The 22,695-nt window shown below is 40.6% G+C and overlaps 2 protein-coding genes across 11 annotated transcripts in view; both read left to right on the top strand.

Moving 5' to 3' along the window:
- LOC112547838 (uncharacterized) overlaps positions 1–14,549 on the top strand; it is a 240,467-nt gene extending 225,918 nt beyond the window's left edge. The window contains exon 4 of the transcript XR_012906850.1: positions 14,038–14,549. The gene's annotated coding sequence lies outside the window, so the exon portion shown is untranslated. The remainder of the gene's footprint in view (positions 1–14,037) is intronic.
- The window catches only part of PCDH11X (protocadherin 11 X-linked), a 1,146,051-nt gene that overhangs the window by 504,130 nt on the left and 619,226 nt on the right, over positions 1–22,695 (top strand). The window lies entirely within an intron of this gene.

The raw sequence follows: 22,695 nt of genomic DNA, 5'->3' as shown, positions 1-22,695 counted from the left end.
TCAGAGCCCTCTCCTTTAAGTGTCCCATCTCCAACCACTAGATATTTTGCTATCAGCAGTTGCTGCACATGCCATCATAGGCAGTCCCATCACACCATCTCTCCACATAATTATAAAACTCTGTCTTGAAGCCATTTAGGTTTTATTGACCCACAGCCTCCCCTCAGAAGGCTGTTCTAGAATGTCACTGGAACCTTCACTTAACTTTGGGCCTAAACTTGTTGGCCAGCTGATATTGTTCTTGTGTCTGCATTGGTGCTTACCTTAAATAATGCCTTTCCCTCCCTGATATTTATCCATCTGATGTATTTATAGAGAACAGTCATATTTCTCCTCAGTCCTTATTTTCTTAGGCTAAACACTCCAAGCTCTTTGAGTCTCCCCAATGAAGAAATTATAACTTAAACTGGAGAAGATGGGGATTAATATGAGAATTGAAAGGTACATAAGGGGCAACTACAATGGGTCATGCTGAAAGGTAAACTGTCCCACAGTAGGGCTGTTACTAGTTGAGTTCCTCAGGAATTGGTCTTGGAACCAATCGTATTTCACATTTTTATTATTGATTTTGGCACAAAAAATGAGTGTGTGCTAATAACAGTTGCAGATGACATGAAGTTGGGAAGTACAGACAAGATAGCAGAGGACTGGAATATCATACAAGAGCATCTGGATGACCTTGTAAACTGGAGCAATAGAGATGGGATGAAATTTAATAGTGAAAAGTGCAAGGTGCTAGCAATAGAGATGTAGCTAATAACATTTAGGGGCTAACAATAAGAATTTTTTGCTAGACACTGGAGACTTACCAGTCAGAAGTGACAGAGGAAGGGAAAGACCTAGGTGTATTGGTTGATCACAGGATTATTATTTTACTAGGAAGGTGGTGAAGCACTGGAATGGGTTACCGGGGAGGTGATGGAATCTTGATCCCTATAGGTTTTTAAGTCCTGGCTTGACAAAGACCTGGCTGGGATGATTTGGTTGGGGTTGGTCCTGCTTTGGCAGAGTGCTGGACTCGATATCCTGAGGTCTCTTCCAATTCTAAGTGGTTTTGCCGTTATATAAGGCACTGGTGAAACCCTCTGGAATATTGGCTAACTCTATGGGCATCTTTTTCTTGTAATCATTTGGTTTATATAAAACTTATAGAGTAGAGAAACTGCAAGTTTTCAGCAGATACATTACTGATAAAAGTGTGATCCTATGCTTCCAGACAAACATGTCATATGAGCAGAGAAAAAGTAGAAGAGTTTCAACCAATTTTGCTATTCTTACTTCCTGTCCTAAACAGTTGTAAAAGTACCGATGTGCACTGTGAAAGGGGTGCCATATTCATAGCACATTCATACCTGTAGTAGATGTCATGATACTGGATCAGTCCAGTCTCTCCGTAGTTGGGGGTACTATAAATATATTAATATTAGTGGCATAATAATTGGGAGGCAGTCAAAATGGGATTAAAAAAGGGCATACTTTTTAGAAGAAAATCCATAAGTCATTGTATGTTTTGTGTTGTCTAAAAGATGCTGTTCCTTTGGTCTTTCAAATATTCCAAGTAAGCCTTCAGTAAACTTAACTATGGGACTATGTTTATGATAATGAAATGTTTCCTGGGGAAATATAGGTGCAATTGATTATTTATGCCAAAGGATAACTGTGCTGGAAGAGATCAACAGCGCCCCCCTTTCCCACTCTCTCTCCTGATTGCATGCTCCCTTATATATATTTTTTATTTTCTCTTCCCCAAAAACACTGAGGCTATGTGTACGTTACAGAGTTTTTCCGGGATACCAGAGGAATGCATCTGCTCTTCCAAGGAATGCATCTGCCACATCCAGGGAATGCATCTGCTCTTCCGAAATGTGCGAAGAGCAGACACGCTTCTTCAGCATTCCTGTAAACCTCTTTTTATGAGGAAGAAGGGATGTTCCGAAAAAAGGGTTTCTTTCTGAGATTTGGCCCAGTGTAGATGGGCCAAAAGTCGAAAAAAGAAGCAGAAAAAGCTATGCAAATTGCAAACTGCAATTTGCGTAGCTTTTTCTGGAAGAACAGTGTAGTGTAGACATAGTCATAGACTCTGTGATGCAATTTGATGTGAACTCAGATAATGACCTGGTATACTGCTGCATGTAAAAAGTACATGGGAACATGAAAAGAGGAAGTCAGAGGATCCCAACTTCTTCACCCTCTACCACTCTGTGTCTATGTGTCTTTCTCACAGCACTACACAGGTGCTTTTTCAGTGGATGTTGTGTGAGTGTGTGTGTGTCCCTCCTCTTTGGCTTATCTGGGGCTATGTCTAGACTATGCAGTTTTTCCGGGATGGAAAAACTCTGCCACGTCCAGGGAACGCGTTTGCTCTTCTGACATTTTTTGCAGAAGAGCTGACGTGCTCTTTCAGAAGCCCTGTCCTCTTCATGCCGTGAGAAAGACGGGCTCTTCCAAAAGAGGTTTTTTTCCCCCCAAAATTAGGCCTAGTGTAATCAGGCCAAATTTCGGAAAAGCCTCTTCCGATAAAACTATCAGGAAAAGATACGCAAATTGCAGAGCACAATTTGCGTACCTTTTGCCGAAAAATGCGGCAATCTAGACATAGCCAGAGAGAGCTGAGGAGTTTGGGAGAGGCAGAGGATTGATTGCTATGAGGCGTAGTTGGATGAGAAAGAAAATTGTTTTGTAATAGGATTGGTAGTCAGAGGAGGACATGAGTCATGGGTGTCAGAGTATAAAATAACAGAAGAAACCGGGTGCCAAGGGAGCTGAGAGGACAGACTGAAGAACAGAATGTAAATGTTGGAGAGGCAGAGAATTTATTGCTGAGCTTGGTAGTTCATTGGATAGATTTGAGTGAATAGAATATTGTTCAAAGAATATTGATGGAGGGGCACCTCTCCTCACCAGGGAACTGTGAGCCTCAACCTCAGTTGAGGATTTAGTGTGACTTTCTTCTGTTTCTCTAGAATTGATTAAAAATTGAAAGCTTTTTTATTCAAATTTTATATTATTTTTTAATGGAAGATAGAAGAACATTAATGAAAGAAGTAGTCCTTTGGTAGGTCATAATAGCATCAATGGCTCTGTTGAGAATTTAATGTGTCTTTTGTAGGACTATTAGCACATAGGGCTCTGTAGTTTATGCAGATTGAGAAATTGATGTTCATGCAGCACGGAGTCTCTCGCACATTTACAAGGCTGCAGAAAACATAACCAGTGGCCATTATTGGAATGGTTACTGCAGAATCAAGGATTTGAACAACCTACCTTCACGAGTGCATGCACTGAATCAGTGTAACTGGGCAGTGCCAGGATAATGCCACAACTGGAGATTATATTTCTACCACAATCCTGAAAAATTGCATTATTGTTTATTCCAAAATTTATATTGTGACTGATAGTTAAGTTAGTTAGGACCTAAACTCCATTGTATTAAAGTCTGTAGAAATGCACAGAAAAAAATTCTGCTTGCTGCAAAGAACTTACAGTTTAAACTAATTTAAGTCACTTTCTGGGTCTATGTTGTGGACAACAGAAAGCATGTGGAAGTATTTGCTAAATAAACCAGACATATTTGAAGTAAATCCTCACTGTATTTTGGGAAATTTTTCTCTAGTCACACAAAATCAATTTAGATTTAGAAAAACAATTATCAAGAGCTATATGAATGTGTGTGAAAAAATACATGAGTTATACAACTGTATCATATGTGCTGGATTGTATGTAACAAAACAGGGGACACTCTAAAATTTCAAAATAGGTAATGAATTTTAAAACTATGTATAATTCCTAACAGATATTATCATGGGTGTGCAGTATCATCAAAACAACAACAATTGCAACCAAAATCCAAACACTGAAATGTGAGGGACATTGGTGGAAGAATGTATATATTTAAAGTGGCCCACATAACATAGAATGATAGAACCACAATGATGAGAAAAGACCTCCAAGGTCATCTTGTTTAACTCCTGCCAAGATACAGGATTTGTTGTGTCTAAACCATGCAAGACAGATGGCTATCTAGCCTTCTTTTGAAAGCCTCTAGTGAAGGAGCTTTCATGACCTCCCTTTTTCATGTCCTACTATTTTTACAGTTAGGAAGATTTTCCTGAGATTTAATCTAAACCCCTGTGCCATAGTTTGAACCCATTGCCTTTTATACTACCTTGTTTGGCAACTTTTCTTCATCCTTTTTATAGCAGCTTTTCAAATATTTGAAGACTGCTATCATTCCCCCCCCCCCTTCTCACCCCCCAATTTGCTCTTTTCTAAACTAAACACACCTGGCTCCATCAGCGTTTTCTCATGCGGCTTGGGTTCCATTCCTGTCACTCATCTCTGGAGTATTTCCAGTTTCTCTACATTTTTTTATACATTGGTAACCAGAATTGAACACCATATTATATCTACTCTATCTGAGGCCTAAACAAAACCAAAACCAAACAAAATGCTGCTATCAGAACAGAATGGTGCTATCACCTCCCGTGACTTGCATGCTGTGCCTCTATTAATGCAACCTAAAATTACATTTGCTTTTTTGGCAACTGTGTGACATGTTCCTATATTCAATCTTTAAAAAAAAAAAACACTCAGAAACTGTTTTGCAGGATTGAGCATGACACCTAAAGTCAAGAATTTGAGTTTTACTTCTGACTCTCAGTGAATCACTGTCTTACTTAGGGCACATTATTTAGGCCCAGTATTGAAATATGCCCTCTAATTTTGAATCCCTCCATTTTGGTTTTGGACCTGATTTTCCTGAATGCTGAGCACTCACAACTTTGTGTATATTCAGTATGAAAACTGAGAAAATTATGTTCATGCAGCACAGACCCATTTGGAGATGTTGATCCAGAAGAACCACCATGAAGCATCTACCCATACAAAGATGAAGTGAATTGAATCTCCACATATCAGTCATTATGAATTGAATAGGTTCTCCTGCAAGATTTCTAGTCCTCCATAGTTCAGACATACTGCAAAAATAATCCATCAATTAGTGGTCTCTACATTTCTTACTTGAACAAGGAAGTGCACAGGGAAGATTAAAAAAATACATAGTTGGGTGCATAAAAATACCAGGAGTTATGCTTCTTGGAAACTCCATTCTGCTCAGTTTCAATGAGAGAGAAGGGATGTTTTCAGAACCCTAACTGAAATAAAAAAAAGTTTAAGAGAAAGGGAGGGGGACTACTTATTACTCTCTTTAAAATGCTGCTTATGTCACCTGCTGCAATCAATCAATGGAATATCTATCCATCCAAAGGAATCCAATTTAATCTTCCAGAAACTAAAAAGTACTTTCAGAAACCCAATTTTAATATTTACCTAGGTTTTTTATCAGTAAACCTATCAACTACTGTACCAATTTTTTCTCCCTACTCAATTATATACCAATTCTTTAGCTAGAATGTAATGATGCATAATTTGAGTAGTTAAAATTCCAAAAGCCACTGAAAAGGATATGAATTATAAGCTGGTCCAAGTGCTCTCCTCTATATATGTGTGCAAACTATCTTTGGGTTTATGGGAGCTGCAGCTGTGGATCAACTGGAGACCATCCCTCCTTATGAGTACATCATTATGTTCTTACTCTTACAGCTGTGCTGCTCCTGTCACTACCTAAATGTACATTATATATCACTATTTTACAAGATTAATGTGCTGTTGTCATGCAACTTGTACAGTCATTTACACATATGTGCAAAGTTGATGTGAATGACTCCCATCACAGAGTGGAGTGAAGAATTAGGCCCTTGGTCTGTCTAAAAAAAATCATATTTTCCTCATGTTTAAATGGAATAGAAGGTTTTACATTCTCTGATGTCATCTGTAACATTCTCAAATTCCTCTCTCACCCTTGTATATAAATATTCTTGTCTAAGATCAGTCCGGTGATACACACTTATTTTGCCCAACTTTGCTGTTTGTATATCAAAAATCTGTGTTTGAGAGAACTCTTTCATGTCTTTTTCTTTGCATGTCACTTAGTGGCTTTATTTAGCTGTGATTTTTATATTTGCAGTGCTTAAATTCTCTTAGTATAATCAGTGTACTCAACAACAACAAAAGAACGAATGTGTTTACATCCTCAGTTTCAAAAGGTTTATCTTTCACTTTGGGCTTTCAGTTCTTCATCTCATGTATCACCTAACATCCAGAGGAAGAGCCCTGGAGTGCAGGGGGCAATGGGAAAATAGAACATTTTCCAGCTCTTACCTCTTTTCACCATTACTCTTTCCAGTTGTTCATCACTGAAATATAAGCTTGTGCGGCGGTATCAAAACTTTGACAGACAAAACGCATACCTTCATTTGAGACGTAAAGCCCCTGTAAACCTGGTCTAGTTTAAAAGCACTACATGTTATACCAGGTGCATTTTTATATTGGTATTGGACACAGGAATTCTGAAATAAAGTTGAATGCTTACTAGAATGCACTTCCAGTTCACTGGTGTTGTATAGCAATGTAGGTGTCCTACCTCTTAGAAAAGGAAAGAAAATAAGTGTTTGGGTGGATTTGTGCATTCTCAAAACACATTTCTGTTCCATACTATATGCCAGTAATCAATTTTTCATTTAGAAAACTGCTTTTTGTTGCAGTGAGCAAACCTTATGAGATTCCTTTATTCAGGCTGCTCTTTTTCTCAAGATGTTCTGATCTGTTAAGAATGAACTGAGAAAACCTTTGTTTTAATTCAAAACACTGAAAAGTCATGAAGTTTAATATTTGATTTGTACTTCAATGGGAATGTCAGGCTGGCATCTTCCTTGGTATGATACAGTTAAGTTAATGGTGATTACATGCACTATCCCTTCTCTTACTTCAAAAACATGTGAATTTTAAATGATTACCTGATACATTATATCTCCCTTTGACCAGGTTTTAATTTATGGGTAATATTATTTTTTGAAACTCATATCTACTGAAAAATATAAAGACCTTTGAGCCAGATTTCTTTCTTTTCTACATACCATTGCAGTAAATGGCAATAAGATCAGATATTATATCCCAATATTATCAAAATATTTCCCCACTCCTTGATCTCAGGGTACTGTATGCTACTTCCAAGGGAAAGGCACTCAGCGCTCCTCATGATTTGGGCTCTCTAGAACAGTCCTGTAATACATAAGAATGGACATACTGGGTCACACCAAAGATCCATCTAGCTTGGTGGCCATTGCCAGATGCCCCAGAAGAAATCAAGAGAGCCATTCTTTGTTGCTCATTCCCAGCTTCTGACACACTTGAGACACCATCCTTTCCTATTCTGGCTAACAGCCATTGATGGACGAAGTCTACATGAATTTATCTAGTTCTTTTTTTTGAATCTGTTATATTCTTGGCCTTCACAAAATTCTCTGACAAAGAGTTCCACAGATTGACTATGTGTTCTGTAAAGAAATACTTCCTTTTGTTTGTTTTAAACCTGCTGCCTATTAATTTCATTTGGTGACCCCCTAGTTCTTGTGTTATGAGAAGAAGTAAATAGAATTTCCTTATCTACTTTGTCTACATCAGTCATGATTTTATAGATCTGGATCATATCCTCGCCCCATTAGGTTTCTTTTTTCCAAGTTAAAAAGTCTTTATCTGATTAATCTCTACTCATACAGAAGTCATTCAAAATCCCTTATCATTTTTGTTGTCCTTTTCTGAACCTCTTCCAATTCCAACACATCTTTTTTTGAGCGGGAGCGGTATTCAAGATGTGGATTTATATAGATGCAATATGATATTTTCTGTTTTATTATCTGTCCCTTTCTTAATTATTCCAGAAGATTCAGGAGGTATCCAAATTAGTTTGTACAGGGTAAACTTAAAAAAAACAACCAAAAAGGGCCCACCAAAGCTCATGATACCATCTACATGTTTAGTTAGTCTTTAAAGTGCTATCAGACTATTTGTTGGATTTTTAAATTTAATTATTCCAAGCATTCTGTTTGGTTTTTTTTGTTGTTGTTGTTTTTACTACCTCTGCACATTGAGTGGATGTTTTCCACAATGACTCCAAGATCTCTTTCTTGAGTGATAACAGCTAATTTAAATCCCATAATTTTTATATATATAATTGGGGTTGTGCTTTCCAATGTGCATTACATTGCATTTATCAGTGTGGATGCTCTCTTGCACAAAAGCACATCACTTTTGTGATGAACTTTTGAGGTGTAGACGTGCTTTTGTGGAAGATCTCTTCCACAAAAAGCTTCTTGCGCAAAAACCCTGCAGTGTAGACAAAGACATAGAGGCTACGTCTACATTGGCCCCTTTTCCGGAAGGGGCATGGTAATTTTTGAAATCGCAATAGGGAAATGCGCGGGGGATTTAAATACCCCCCGCGGCATTTAAATAAAAATGTCCGCCGCTTTTTTCCGGCTTTTAGAAAAGCCGGAAAAGAGCGTCTACACTGGCCCCGATCCTCCGGAAAAAAAGCCCTTTTCCGGAGGATCTTATTCCTACTTTGAAGTAGGAATAAGATCCTCCGGAAAAGGGCTTTTTTTCCGGAGGATCGGGGCCAGTGTAGACGCTCTTTTCCGGCTTTTCTAAAAGCCGGAAAAAAGCGGCGGACATTTTTATTTAAATGCCGCGGGGGGTATTTAAATCCCCCGCGCATTTCCCTATTGCGATTTCAAAAATTACCATGCCCCTTCCGGAAAAGGGGCCAATGTAGACGAGCCCAGAATGTCTGTTATCAGTGCTAGCAAAGAGAGTTCAATATTCACTTTCCACCAACATTCCCCTCTATTTACTTACATTGTGCTGTTTCCACAAACCTCATGCTCTTAAAAAACAGTATTTCTCCAGCCATTGTCCATTGATCAGACTCTTATTCTCTATTGCTCATGACCTATCCACGTTAAGTTTTTGCCTTCAAAAATATAATAGAAACTAGCCCCACTCCACTCTTATTTATAATCAAATCCTTCACCAATGTCACAGTAGGTCTGATTAGATACAGGTTAAATTTTTTTAAACTGACATAATTTTGGCTGTCTTAATTTTGGAAAGACTTCTTGCAAATCAGATCCCTTCAGGGAGTCTCACCTTGGTCTCTCTCTCTCTCTCTCTCTCTCAAAAAAAAACAAAAACAAAAACAAAAAAAACCCTTCTTTTGACAATATAAAAAGAACTCTAAGTAATATTAGAACCAAATATAACATGTTTAAATTTTCTAATATATGCAGTCTTAAGGCCATTGCTCTCTGAACTTGCGGTAACAAAAGGGACATCATAGCTGCTTCAGTGTTTTATAAAATTATTAGTAAAGCTGATCACAAATGTTTCAAAAAAGCATTTTTGTTAGAATTTCCCAGTTGAAATCAAAACTTTTTGTGCAGACTATTCAATTTTACTGAAATTCTGATAGATCTGTGTCTGGTTTCCTGCCAGCTTACCTATGTTGCTCCTTGGCTGCTTGCTATGTGACCCAACCGGGATCTAAAGTTTGGGAGTCCTGACTTCCTATTCTTTGGGAACCTAAGCTCACAAGTTTTCCAGCTCCTCAACTGTAGGGTAGCCAGGCAGCCAGGCAGGACTTGACTTCACTGATACAGGTCAGCCCACCACACAGACTGCCCCCTACTTGGGGATCTTAGGTCTTAAAAAGTGGCTAGCTTCCAGTAGAGCTGAACAAAAAATGGTAATTCTGCTCTGCAAAAAAATGTGATTTTTTTGTTTTCATTATGAATTTGCAAAATGAAATGACCATTCGTCACCCAGCTCTACTTATTAACATGTTTGGGTGGTTACTATCAAACTGGAGCTTCTGTGTAAAACTTCAGAAATGAAGTTTGACCTGGCATGGCAAAGAGTATTGAATTTCTGCAACTAATAGACTTAACGAGGTGTGAATTTATGGACCAGATGAGGGGTTTTTTCGCAATGGAAAGACCAGAAGAATGATTGCAAACTGTTTATATTCATCTTAAATAAGTGCTGGGTGACTTGCAATTTTCGAGGAGATGGAAAACTGGTAATTAGAGAGAGAGAGAGAGACAAATGAAGTGTCTACTCTTTGCTTCACTGCTGTCAGTCTCTTGGTAACATAACCATAGCCATCCTTACAGGGATTCTAGTGTGGTCATTCAGATTTCAGATGGTATTTTGGCCAAATAATGTTTCTGTTAAGTCTGACACTTGCCTGGAGAATGATGGGAGTATATCTGAAATAAGATTAATCTCTCTAATTTATTATAAAAATGCATCAGTTATGTGTTCACAAGTTCTGTTGACAAGAACCCACAGGACCCTTTTGAGCCAACAGTATCAATATATCTATTCCTTTATGAGCAGCAGGGATTCAGTCTTGTCAACTCTGGAGTGCTGTACCCTTTTTGCCTTTTGTTTACAATATACTGAGTCATCTGTTCACTCTCTGTGTAAATGTGGCACAACAGGTTCTGATACACGCTTGATACATTGTCTAAATTAGGCCCTCGATAAGACAAAATTAAACTTCCAAACACACTTCTGTATACCTTGTGGGATTTTTCATTTGGTGGGTGGCCTACCTACCGTAATTCACTGTAGCTTGCTGATACCACCTGAGGAGCAGCTGACTTGTTTATTTCACTCCTTGAACTAATGAGTACTGCAGGCATTCACGAATCAGCAAGCTGGTTCTCGTTAATAAGACAAATAGTTTGACTACTAACATACATTATTTGGGGCTGTTTTATGGTGCTAGCTACAGATATGCTAATTCCCAAACACTGTGCTAGATAATGTGATTTGTCCCAGCCCTAAATAGGGGATAGTATGTATGCACACCTGGCAAGGAAGGATGAGGAGGCACTGCAAGACTTTTTTGCTTTTGAGATACCCATCTGAAGCACAATTCTCCTTCTGCAGCAGTGCCAAGTACTTTTACACCCAATTATAGGGCATGTCACAACATGTCTTGCTCTCTGACTGGACACTCGTCTTATGATAGGAGGTAACCGGTGAGTTCCACCTGCTGCTAAGCTCTCTGGGTAGCGAGCAATAATTGTCCTTTCTTTGGGTCTCTCCCTCACACTCCTCAGATGCAGGCCCTATGTTTGATGTTGCTATTGGCAGTAGAATTGCACAGTTCTGCTGACAAGACCTTGGAGCAAATGCCTCAGCCCTCCCAAGCACTCCGACTCTTAGATGTTTGCCCCAGAGTCCACTTGGCTTTGTGAGCTCTGGTTTTCCTATTATACCCTTTAGGGACCATGTGACAGTAAAGCAATGCGATATAGGATTGAACACAACTTCAATATTTTATATCACATGAGCTAGGGAATCAATGCAATGAAAAAACACCCAATTCCAAAATACTCCTTCCTACTCACTTTGAGCATACAGCTTTGAATCCCTGGGCCTGGTCCAATTTCTCTAAGGCAGAAATTCTCATAGGGTATATCTAGACTGCATCCCTCTGTCAGCAGAGGGATGCAGATTAGGCAGGTCGACATTGCAAATGAGGCAGGGATTTAAATATCGTGCCTAATTTCCATAAAAATGGCCGCCACATTTTGCCGACTCAGCACTTTGTTGGCTAAAAGTGGCAGTGATCAGGGGGAGGACCCAGATGATTGGAAAAAGGCAAATGTAGTGCCCATCTTTAACAAAGGGAAGGACAATTCAGGGAACTACAGACTGGTCAGCCTTACCTCAGTCCCTGGAAATATCATGGAGGAGGTCCTTAAGGAATCAATTTTGAAGCACTTTGAAGAGAGGAAAGTGATGAGGAATAGTCAACATGGATTCACCAAGGGCAAATCATGCCTGAGCAAGCTAATTGCCTTCTGTGACAAAGTAGTTTGCTCTGTAAACATGGGGAAGTCAGTGGATGTGACATGCCTTGACTTTAGCAAAGCTTTTGATACGGTCTCCCACAGTATACTTACGAGCATGGATAAGTGGACTGTAAGATGGATAGAAAGCTGGCTAGATTGTTGGGCTCAACCACTAGTAATCAATGGATTGATGTCTGGCTGGCAGTCAGTATCAAGTGGCGTACCCCAGGGATCAGATCTATGGCTGTTTTTTACCTGGATTAGGGGATGTACCTCCAGCATGTTCACAGATGACACTAAGGTAGAGGGAGAGGTAGATACTTTGGAAGGTAGGGATAGGGTCCAGAGTGACCTAGACAAATTGGAGGATTTGGCCAAAAGAAATTTCATGAGGTTCAACAAGGACAAGAACAGAGTCCTGTACTTGGGATGGAAGAATCCTAAGCATCCCTGTTACAGGCTGGGTATCGACTAACTAAGAAGCAGTTCATCAGAAAAAAGACCAGGGATTACAGTGGATGAGAAGCTGGATACGAGTCAACAGTGTGCCCTTGTAGCCAAGAAGGATGGTGGCATATTAGGATGCATTAGAAGAATCATTGCCAGCAGATATAGGGAAGTGATTAATTCCCCTTTATTTAGCACTGGTGAGGCCACCTCTGGAGTATTGTGTCCAATTCTAGGACCCCCATTACAGAAAGGATGTGGACACATTACAGAAGGTCAATAGAGGGCAACAAAAATGATTAGGGGGATGGAGCACATGACTTACAAGGAGAGTCTGAGGGATTTGGGCTTGTTTAGTGTATAGAAGTGAAGAGTGCTGGGGGGGGGATTTGAGAGCAGCCTTCAACTTCCTGAAGGGAGGTTCCAAAGAGGATGGAGAGAGGCTATTCTTAGTAGTGACAGATGACAGAATGAGGAGCAATGGTCTCAAGTTATAGTGGTGGAGGTCTAGGTTGGATATTAGGACAAAATATTTTACTAATGTTGTGCTTAAAAGAAGCACCCGGGATCTTTTTCAGGGAGATAAGGCAACACACCACATTTATTGAACATACATAGATCAATCAATACTTTATCATATGCATATGATACATTACACTCATGAACTCTGTCACACACACAAGCACATGACGTCTTGTTGTTACCAATAGTTGCTTCCCCGAACTGCACTGGCCAAGTGAGTTAGATGGGGGAGGGGTGGAGGCAAGCTTCTGCTGATCCGGATCGATACTCCCATGTTGTCAAGATGAAAACCCGGGTTCCCTCTACAAGAAGCCTCATATTTATCCCTCTCATGTAACCAGTTAGTCATCACCTCGCCTTTTTTAATGCTGCTTCAAAGAGAGTCCTTTCAAGGGCAGGCACTTTCTACTTGACTCCCAAGGCCCTATATGTCCAATCTTTTTTCCAATGAGCTCACTTCACAGGTATTGTCTTGGATCTGGCTCCCAGCCCCTCTCCACACTTGCAATTGCTGCTGGAGGTGCTCACCTTTCATTCTCCATTCACATCTCATTCATTTCAACAGGGCAATCAATGAAAGGGGAGAGATCTATTCTACTCCTAGCAAAAAACATTTTTCTTTACCTTAACTATTCCTAAGACCTCTAACATAAAGAACTTGATAGAAAGTCTCTATGGAAAAGACTGGATACAAGGTGTCTCTTAATACAAGGGATTCTATAAGAAGGCTTAACATAAAGATACCTAAAAGGACAAGATCTGCATATATAAAAGGACTTACAAAGTTTCTCTTAATACAAACCTATATGAGAATGATACATGGTTATATGGAAATGTTACAGAGATTTATCCACACTAGGGGTGTGTCTAGACTACAGGGTTTTGTCGACAAAAGTGGACTGGGATCTCTGCTGCTGCATCATGTGCTGAGGTCTCTGTTACTAACCCTGTGTAGTGGGGCCCCCGTTAAAGTCCTGCATGCCGAGGGCTCTGCTGCCAGGCCTTTGTGTTGGGGTTCTGGTTAGAGCTCTGCATGCTGGGTGGCTGAAGAGAATGTGGTGCATGGGGCAGCAGCTGAGAACCCAGCTCCCAGGGGCCTGGCTGCTGTTCCCATGCTAGGGCTTTGCTCTCAGCCTCAGCTGGAGGTGGTAAGGGAGCGCAGCACTCCCACTTATAAAAATGTTCTCTTCCTGAAATAAGTGGCATGGTGGATTCCTGTTCAGACATATATTGGTGTCCTTCTAGCTAGTTGACGTGTATTTAAAAAGCAGGCAGTTTTAACACTTATCTCCCTTTCTCTATCCAGATTTCATGCTTAGATGGAGACACGCAACATCTTGAAATTCCAATTCTTAGGCCACAAGAAACTACGTAACTGTGAACTGTAATTCAGACATTCTGCAGAGAGGGAAGAAAAGCTCTAGTGAAAATATCACTAGGCAGGCATTTGTACATTCTAGAAACAATACTTAGAGGCTGCAGTGCCTGTATCTTGGATGTCCTTGAAATAAAGATGTATGCTTATGAAGAAATCAGTAAGAAATGGCAGATATAAGATGAGTAAAACCCATGCAAATATGCAAGGAATTTAAAAGTGTGTAGTTGTGCTTCCCTATACTCCATTATTTAACATGACACTTTGTCTGAATTGTGGGGTTGATTTACATACATTTACTTGCACTCCTTATATTCCTTTCATTCCAGAGTTTATTAGAGCATAGGCTCCAAAACTAGTTGTTTCATCTATTTTTTTTCTTATGGTAAAAATACCTTTGCACATATTGTCACATTTTGTTTATATACATAAATACTTTCAAGTAGGAGCATGTGGAGTCGGACTATCAGCTATTATCACTGAGAAATTTACATACACATATAGGAGAAGTGCTGTGAAGTTTCTTTGTTTCCCTTTGTTCAACCCTAATTAACAAAACAAAATTAGGCTTTCTATTATTTATTATAGTTAGAAGGCCTGCCAAAGTTGTGATTAAGAAACCATTGTTACCTCTTAACTTTTGACAGCTGAGCTTAAAGTATATTAGCCACTGTGCTAATAGCATGAAGCAGTGTCTGTTGGCTACTCCAAACAGCACAGTAAAACAGAACAGGAGAAGAAAATGTGGAATACCATTATAGATGAGACTTCTGTTTAGTTATGCCAAAATACTGAGACTCTCCAACTTGCACAAGCTGTGGGACAAATCTAAATAGTTCTTATTCATGACATTTTGCAATGCTCACGGCTGTGAATTGTCATTTAATAGAACACCTGACTTCCTTGAAATCAGAAACTCAAGACTGCACAGTTAAATACTTTTATCCGCAGTCCACGAGGTTCCTAGTAATTGATTTGATGTTAAAATAAACTTGTAACAAAATATTAGAACTTGCTGCCTTAGGAGTTTACGAAATGGAAGTTATTTTCCATTTTCCCTGTGCAAGGTTGGAAAAGCAGCCACTTAATGTCTGATATTTATAACCACACCATACTTCAGGCTTTTTAGCTTTGTTTGGTGATTTCAGAGGGGCTTTGCTGTGCGCACACACACACACACACACACATATAGATAGATATAGATATATCACTTGTAAGATTAGTGAGTATTTTAATTTTAAAGACCACATACAGCATTTGACATTTCACTTGGGATTCAGAGAAAATCCTTTCTTCTGACATAAAAACAGTAGGAAGCAATTAAACTAAAATTACCCATGAAAGAGATACATTTATCTAGTTATGTTTGGTATCATTTTCCCAAAATGACCTCAGCTTTCCTGATGAGATGTTTGACCATTGGAATCTTGAAATATATATTTTGAAATATAGATTTGGTTTATGTGTATGATCAGGTTTCTTTATGGAGCCATTAAGAAAAAAGAATTTGCCACATGTACATGCACCATGAAGGGATTTACTAAAGCTCTGTAAAAGGCATTGTTCTTCTATGGATGACCTCCTTGCACAGAATGATAGTTTTATCCTTCTCTACATCATTATGTTTGCTGTGGAAAATCCTGCTGTGCTACATCATAATAACATGTAATCTTCTTGCTCAGTTTAGCTGAGATTTAAGAAGCCTCTGTTCATAGAAGCAGTTCTCTAAAGTCTGATCTATAATTTACCAGAATCAACCTAGCAAAAGAGCAAGAGGCTTTATAAGAGGGATACAACCCTTAAAACTCTTAAATGAAGATTAGTTTAAAGTTTTACAATCCGGCACAGAACCATCTGGCAAATCTCATGTCAGGTTTTGTTAAACCTCTGAGCTTTTCCAGAATACACAAGTTATTCACTCCCCCCCTCCATATGCCCCAGCCCAGTCCATCCTCCTCTCCCCACACTCTACAATAGATATCTTTGAACAAATAAAAATAAATTAAAAATAACTACACTGAAGACCTAATTTTCAGAAGTACTGGTCACCAGCAGCTCCACTTAAGCATTGTGGCAGCTGTGGGTGCTCTGGAAATCATAGTGTAAGCTAGCTAGCTGGCTGTATATCCACTAAGTAATTTTGTACCTCTTTTGAAGAGGTAATTGCAAAATAAAAGCTGCCCATTGCCAGAATCATTAGAATCTCACTGGGTTAAGTTGTGTCTTTTGAAGCCTCTGATGCATCAAAGTACATGGAGTTTTGCACCAGCAGTGTCATGAGGCATTCTGCTGACAGAGAAGACGGAAACAGAATGTCTTCCTAGATGGGAAGGAATTAGACCCAGGAGCAGCACCCAGGGTTAGCCTGTAACAAGGTGCAGATTGTGCTGCTAATTCCTGACCACTAGCCAGTGAAGGAAATGGATAGGGCCCTCTTCCCTCAGGTGTAGGACTCAGGGAGGATAAGGTGTGGGACACTAGCTGTTTTAGACTCGTCTTTCTCGTTCTCTTGTAGAAAAGAGACCAAAATGTGGTTCTCTGACAATGTTCATTGAGTACCAGGGCACCTGCTTCTGGCCACATGTAGGCTGTGTCTAGACTGGCCAGTTTCTCCGGAAAATCAGCCGCTTTTCCGGAAAAACTTGCCAGCTGTCTACACTGGCCGCTTGAATTTCCGCAAGAACATTGACGATCTCATGAAAGAAATCAGTGCTTCTTGCGGAAATACTATGCTGCTCCTGTTCAGGCAAGAGTCCTTTTGTGCAAAAGCTTTTGTGCAAAAGGGCCAGTGTAGACAGCTCAGATTTATTTTGCGCAAAAAAGCCCTGATCGCGAAAATGGCGATCAGGGCTTTTTTTGCGCAAAAGCGCGTCTAGATTGGCACACTTTTCCGCAAAAAGTTCTTTTGTGGAAAAGCGTCCGTGCCAATCTAGACACTCTTTTCCGCAAATGCTTTTAACGGAAAACTTTTCCATTAAAAGCATTTGCGGAAAATCATGCCAGTCTAGACGTAGCCCTAGGGATTAGCTCTGCACTTGTCTGATGCCTCCTTCCTCACATGATAGCCCCCCCTCTCTCCAGGACTCAAAGGCTATGTCTACACTCGCGGCTTCTTGCGTGAGAAATATGCAAATGAAGCTAAGCATGGAATTTTGCCGAGCCTCATTTGCATATCCAATGAGCTGCCATTTTGAAGAAGAGGCTCTCGTGCCAGAAGGACCTGTCTACACTGCCCCTTCTTGCGCAAGAAAAACCCTATTGTGCAATGCCGTTACGCCGATTATTTTCAGGAATAACCGCACTGTGCAAGAGGGTTTTTCTTGCGCAAGAAGGGGCAGCATAGACAGCTCCTTCTGGTGCAAGAGCCTCTTCGGCAAAAATGGCGGCTCATTAGATATGCAAATGAGGCTTGGCGCTTAGCCTCATTTGCATATTTCTCATGCAAGAAGCCGCGAGTGTAGACATAGCCAAAGTGCTCCTCTTTGCCTCAAGCCTGCTCACTTTTATCATCACTTTCCAGGTAAACAAAGTCTCTCCAGCCAAAGTCTCTCCAGTCCAGCTGACATCTCCAATAACCCTGTGTTACTTCCCAGGGGCTGACAGGGGAACCCAGTCCTACCCTCTGTATAGGTTATAGCCCAGGAACCCTACAATAAAGTTTGCACACCTGGACACTGGGTCCTTGGGTATCTTTCCACTTCTGAGTTCTCTCCTCTCCCTGCAAGTTATCTCCCTCTTGGGCTTCACCAGCCCAAACTCCCACCACATCCTGAATAACTGCAGACTACTTAGTGTTACAGCTCTAAACACACTTCCTGTCTCCTTAGAAGGGACCACAAACTATTTTCCCCATAACCCCTTTCTCCTAGCAACTTTCTGGCTTTATTCAACATATCTTGTTCCTCCCTAGCTTGACTCCATCTTCAATCAGTCATGTGAGCTCTGATTTTTCACCAGGCCTATCATCTTAATTATCTTAATTTACTGGCTCTGCTTTGGGCATGGTGAACTTCCTATGGCAAGGTCTTAATAAATAAGGATCCATGAATCATGAAGGCAGACTATTGCAGCTGTCTTATACATTTTATGCATATTTACTTCTAATCTATGTACTTTTGATGTTGTATTATTTGTACTGTGTCCATCATAAATCTAAAACCAGAAAAATGAAGATTGAGAAAAGAATTTATTATGGAAAAAAATGAATCAGATCATGCTTCTTCCGTTTAAAATAACCTAGTGTCTTTTTATTTGTTGTCCAATGAAGTATTACATTAGAGACCTTGGAATGCGGAGATAGGGCCTGTATGTATCTGGTTAGCTGAAGTCAACTTACAAGTATCACAAGAAATTTCTAATGGGGATAAATTGCTCCTCAGAGGCATTCTCATTGTGATGATAACTGAAATTATACAACTGTTCCTTGATTTACTATGGGCTGGAAATATCAGTAAGTAGTATGCAGTTTCAGGCTAAAAACGTATAGATTGGATAGATGACAAATGCTTACCTATGCATTTACAATACCTGCAGTTATGTCCTAAAGTTACGTAATATTCTTGTAAAGTCCCTTAATATTCTTGTAAAGTAATACAATATTTAATCTTGAAAAGAAGAATGCAGATTTGTAAAGCACCTTCTTTATTTCCTTTCCTATAAAGGGCAGAAGTAGAAAAATTTTTAATCAGACATTCTTAATATTGATGTAGCAATTTTATTTGGCATCCGAGAAAAATGCATCATATTATCTTTTAATTTCAGCTTGGTTTTGCTTCTCTCTGTAACCTGTAACTATTAGTGTTATAGGTAGAAGAACCAATTGGGATAATTTTAGGGCTTTTCCAGAAAATAAAATACATGAATAGAAACAATCATGTTGTAAGTATTCTCTTACACTCATATAAACCCAGAGTAGTAAGGACATACATACTTCTGTATGGAAGCAGGATAGATATGGGATAACTTCTTCCTGGGAATCAACTACAGGTCGTACCTCTCTAAACCAGGACTCTCTGGTCGGGTCAGTGATGTTCCTGGACCAGAGAGCCCAGGGGCAAGGAGATTAGATAGTATGTCTGGAAACCTGAAAGGGGTGTGTCTGGGATCATCACGGCATAGCCAGGAACCCTATAGGGCCGGTGGCAGTGGGGCTGGTGGTAGATGGGTAGCTCCAGCCCTGGCAGCAATGGGACTGGCACAACCAAGGAGCTCTGGCCCCGGGGGCCCCCGGCCAGGCTGGCAGCAGTGGGACTAGTGGAGACTGGGAAGCTCTGGTCCTGAGGAGCTCCAACCAGTCTGGCAGCAGTGGATCCAGCAGTGATGGTCAAGGAGTCCCAACCCCGGTAAGGCCCAGCCAGCAGTTGCAGAGGGACTGGAGCTTGAGTCTGGCAGCAGCAGCTGCAACCCAGCACAGTAGAGCAGAAGCCCAGTGGCAGCGGGGCTACAGATGGGCCAAAAGAAGGCAGCAGCATGGAGGAGCAGTGGGCTGGAAGTCCTGTTGCAGGGGACCTCCTGGTCCAGCAAATTCCCTTGTCTGGTCCTATCCTGAGGGTGCCTTTCTAGTTTAGAGAGATTATCTGTCTGTTTATTTGGTAAGAGCTAGGTCCACCAAATTCTGTATACAGCTTCCTGTTATCATAACTTACAGCAACATAAGGGTTTGGTTGTGCCAGGAAGACAAGATGTGCCTGGAATGGCATTGCTTCTTATAAAACCACACAGAAAAGAGACAGAATCACCAAAGCAAGCACAGTTCTAAAATTTGACTTAACTGAGCGAACGTTGAAGGAGACTGAACCAAGGTGAGCCAGAAAAATAGGATGAAGCTGGAACTGGATTGTTTCTCAATAACCCTTACAGAAAAAAGATAAAAACGGAGAACTGTGGAGTTGTGCATTGTTTTGGCGCAGCTAAATCAATGAGTAAGGTTTGAAAACTAGAAGAAAATGTTATTGGAAACCAAATTGACTACAGCCCTTTTCTGTTAAAACATAGTGAATGATAAAGAGTCTATAAGGTATGAATTAAAAAAAAATACTTAATGGAATTCCCATTTCAAAAATTTACTAAAAAAATTAAACAGAAAATGTTTTACAATCCCTTTTTAAAGAAATCCAAAATAAAAATCAACTTCATAAAAATAACACTGTATTTTTTAAAAATACAGTCATTTAAATAATGCATTTTCCTTTTCCTTTTATTTAAAAATAGTTAATTAACTTAAGGACCTAAGCAATGCTTGGTAAATCTGTTAGTTAATTATATTAGCATTTGGAACTGCCAATCTTTCTGTGAAAAAGATACAGCCCAGAAAACAGTGACTCTAGAAAACTGTAGTCTCAACCTGCCACAGAAAATAGGTTGTATTAGATGAACCAGCATGATTTTTGTCACCACTGCCTTTTCTGAGTGGAATGAATTAATTTTAAGTTTTTGAAAAAAGAAGTATTAACACAAGCCATAATATAGCTTTGGGAGCCAACAATTCTTGAAGGCTAATCCAGGTGATAATAGGAACTGTCTGAGGCCACTGAGACATGGATCAGCTCTGTCTTAGTTTCCTCTCTTGCAAAATAGGTATTGTAATATGTTTCCCTCTCCCATTAGCAGGGTTGCAGACAGGTGTGGATTGAGAGAGAGATTAGGGGCACACTGTTGGAACTCTTCTGATGGCTGCCATGCCTTGTCATTAGCTCCGAGTGAGACAGACACTAGTGTGTTAAAGTCTGGATTTTAATGTGGTTTTGCTTTATTCCTTCAGATAACCCTGATGGCACAGTGTTTGGTATTAATTGCTTTTATATAGGGCTTTCCATCCTGAAGCATTTCAGAGTCCTTTTATTTCACCAGTTCTCATGGGCCTGTGGTTTTACACCCTCTCCACTCTTTTTTATTTTTCAAATGACAGCTGACGGTTTGTGGCTGACCTAAAGCTGATGTCATGCTGAAGTCTGCGAGCAGCCTCCGCCATTAGCATTGAACTGTAGTTCCAGCTGAGCCAACAGAGGCCGGTGCAGGGCTCTCTGGCTCTTGTGGAGAAGGCTGTTTGCTTCCTGTGCCAAGCTGCAGAGCTGTGGTCACTGCAGGCATGTGGAGCTGCTGAGCAGTGGGTTGGTGCCACACCCGCTACCTGCTCCCTTTTTCTCATGCATGAAGCAAAGGTGCAGGGGGAGCTGGGCAGCAGCCAAGGACAGTGTCCTGGGAGGGAGAGCAGTGCTGGGAACTGAGCTCTTTTCAGGAAACAGGCTGCGCAGTAGCTGGGGAGGGAGCTGGACAAAAAAGCAGTGTCCTGGTGAGGAGGGGCTGGGCAGAAAGCAGCGTTTGGGGGATTGAGTTGGGCAGGGCAGCAGTGGTCCTATAGAACTGTGACTGAGTACTATTTGGGGCGTGCCAGAGTGTAAGGGAGGCTGGACAGGGAAAGGGTTTGAGAAAAGCTCCCCATGCCTGCAGGTGCATTCCCAGTCCATTTCAGCAGCAGTGCTCACGCAAACGTACCGGCAGAGGGCAGAATTCCCCTGAGAGTTCAGAAAACAGTTTCCAGCTACCCAGATGGACATACAAATAAAAGACATTCTCACAAATTTTAGCAAGTCCCATGGTTTCTTGCATTCTTATTTTCCATTCTAGGGTTGGAACCCCTCTTATTTCTTGCAAGACCGTACGCACTATTTCCATGTAGATGTGAGACCACATTCTGTATTTGTCAGTTTATTATTAGTGGTAGCAGGACTGTGGCCCCATGGAGCCAGACATAGTGAGATCCCATCTCTGACTCACTTACTTCACAATACAAAATAGATAACAAAAAACAAAAGCAAAGAGATTAACTGAGGAAAATGGCCATAAAATACATGTGAAGTGCCCAGGGTAAATGCGGAGAAACAGCATGAAAATTCTGTATTTTTTTAAATTATTGTGTTATTGTTTTAAGCTACAAAGTAACGCATGGAAGAACTGACTGGGTAGGGGGGAGAGTTAGCAAAATAAAAGCAGGCAGAAAGGGGAAAGAAGAAATTAGAGAGAGGCTGAGAACCACAATGGATAGGAACATGTGGACAGGCAGCCAAGCAGGCAGAAAGGGGAAAGAAGAAATTAGAGAGAGGCTGAGAACCACAATGGATAGGAACATGTGGACAGGCAGCCAAGGGGTATGTCTACACTAGTTCATTAGTTCGAGCTAGGTAGGGTAATGAGGACAAGCGGAGTTGCAAATGAAGCCCAGTATTTAAATATCCCAGGCTTCATCTGCATGTTCCCGGGCGCCGCCATTTTTAAATCCCCCTTAGTCCGAACTCCGTGCCCGTGGCAGCAGCCCAGCAAGGAGTGAGTTGAGGCTCAGTCTTGGATGTGCAGCACTGAAATCAGAGGCTCTCTTAAAACAAAACAGCAAATTAAATAAACAGGAGAGTTCTTACAAAGTGCCCACATCATGCATAGTGAGATTGTCCTTGAGGCTCTCTGGTCTGGATTAGAGATGTTAAATATCGGTCAATTGAATAATCAGTTAACCTCATGAATTCTTATGAGTTACTCGACTATTCTGTGCTCCCCGAGGTAGGGCCAGCAGCCCGTGCAATCCAGCCTCACTCC

This window comes from Pelodiscus sinensis, chromosome 13 (assembly GCF_049634645.1).
Source record: "Pelodiscus sinensis isolate JC-2024 chromosome 13, ASM4963464v1, whole genome shotgun sequence".
In the NCBI taxonomy this organism is placed as follows: Eukaryota; Metazoa; Chordata; order Testudines; family Trionychidae; genus Pelodiscus; species Pelodiscus sinensis.
Note: the sequence above shows the minus strand (reverse complement) of the source record. Positions and strands in the feature narration are given on the sequence as shown.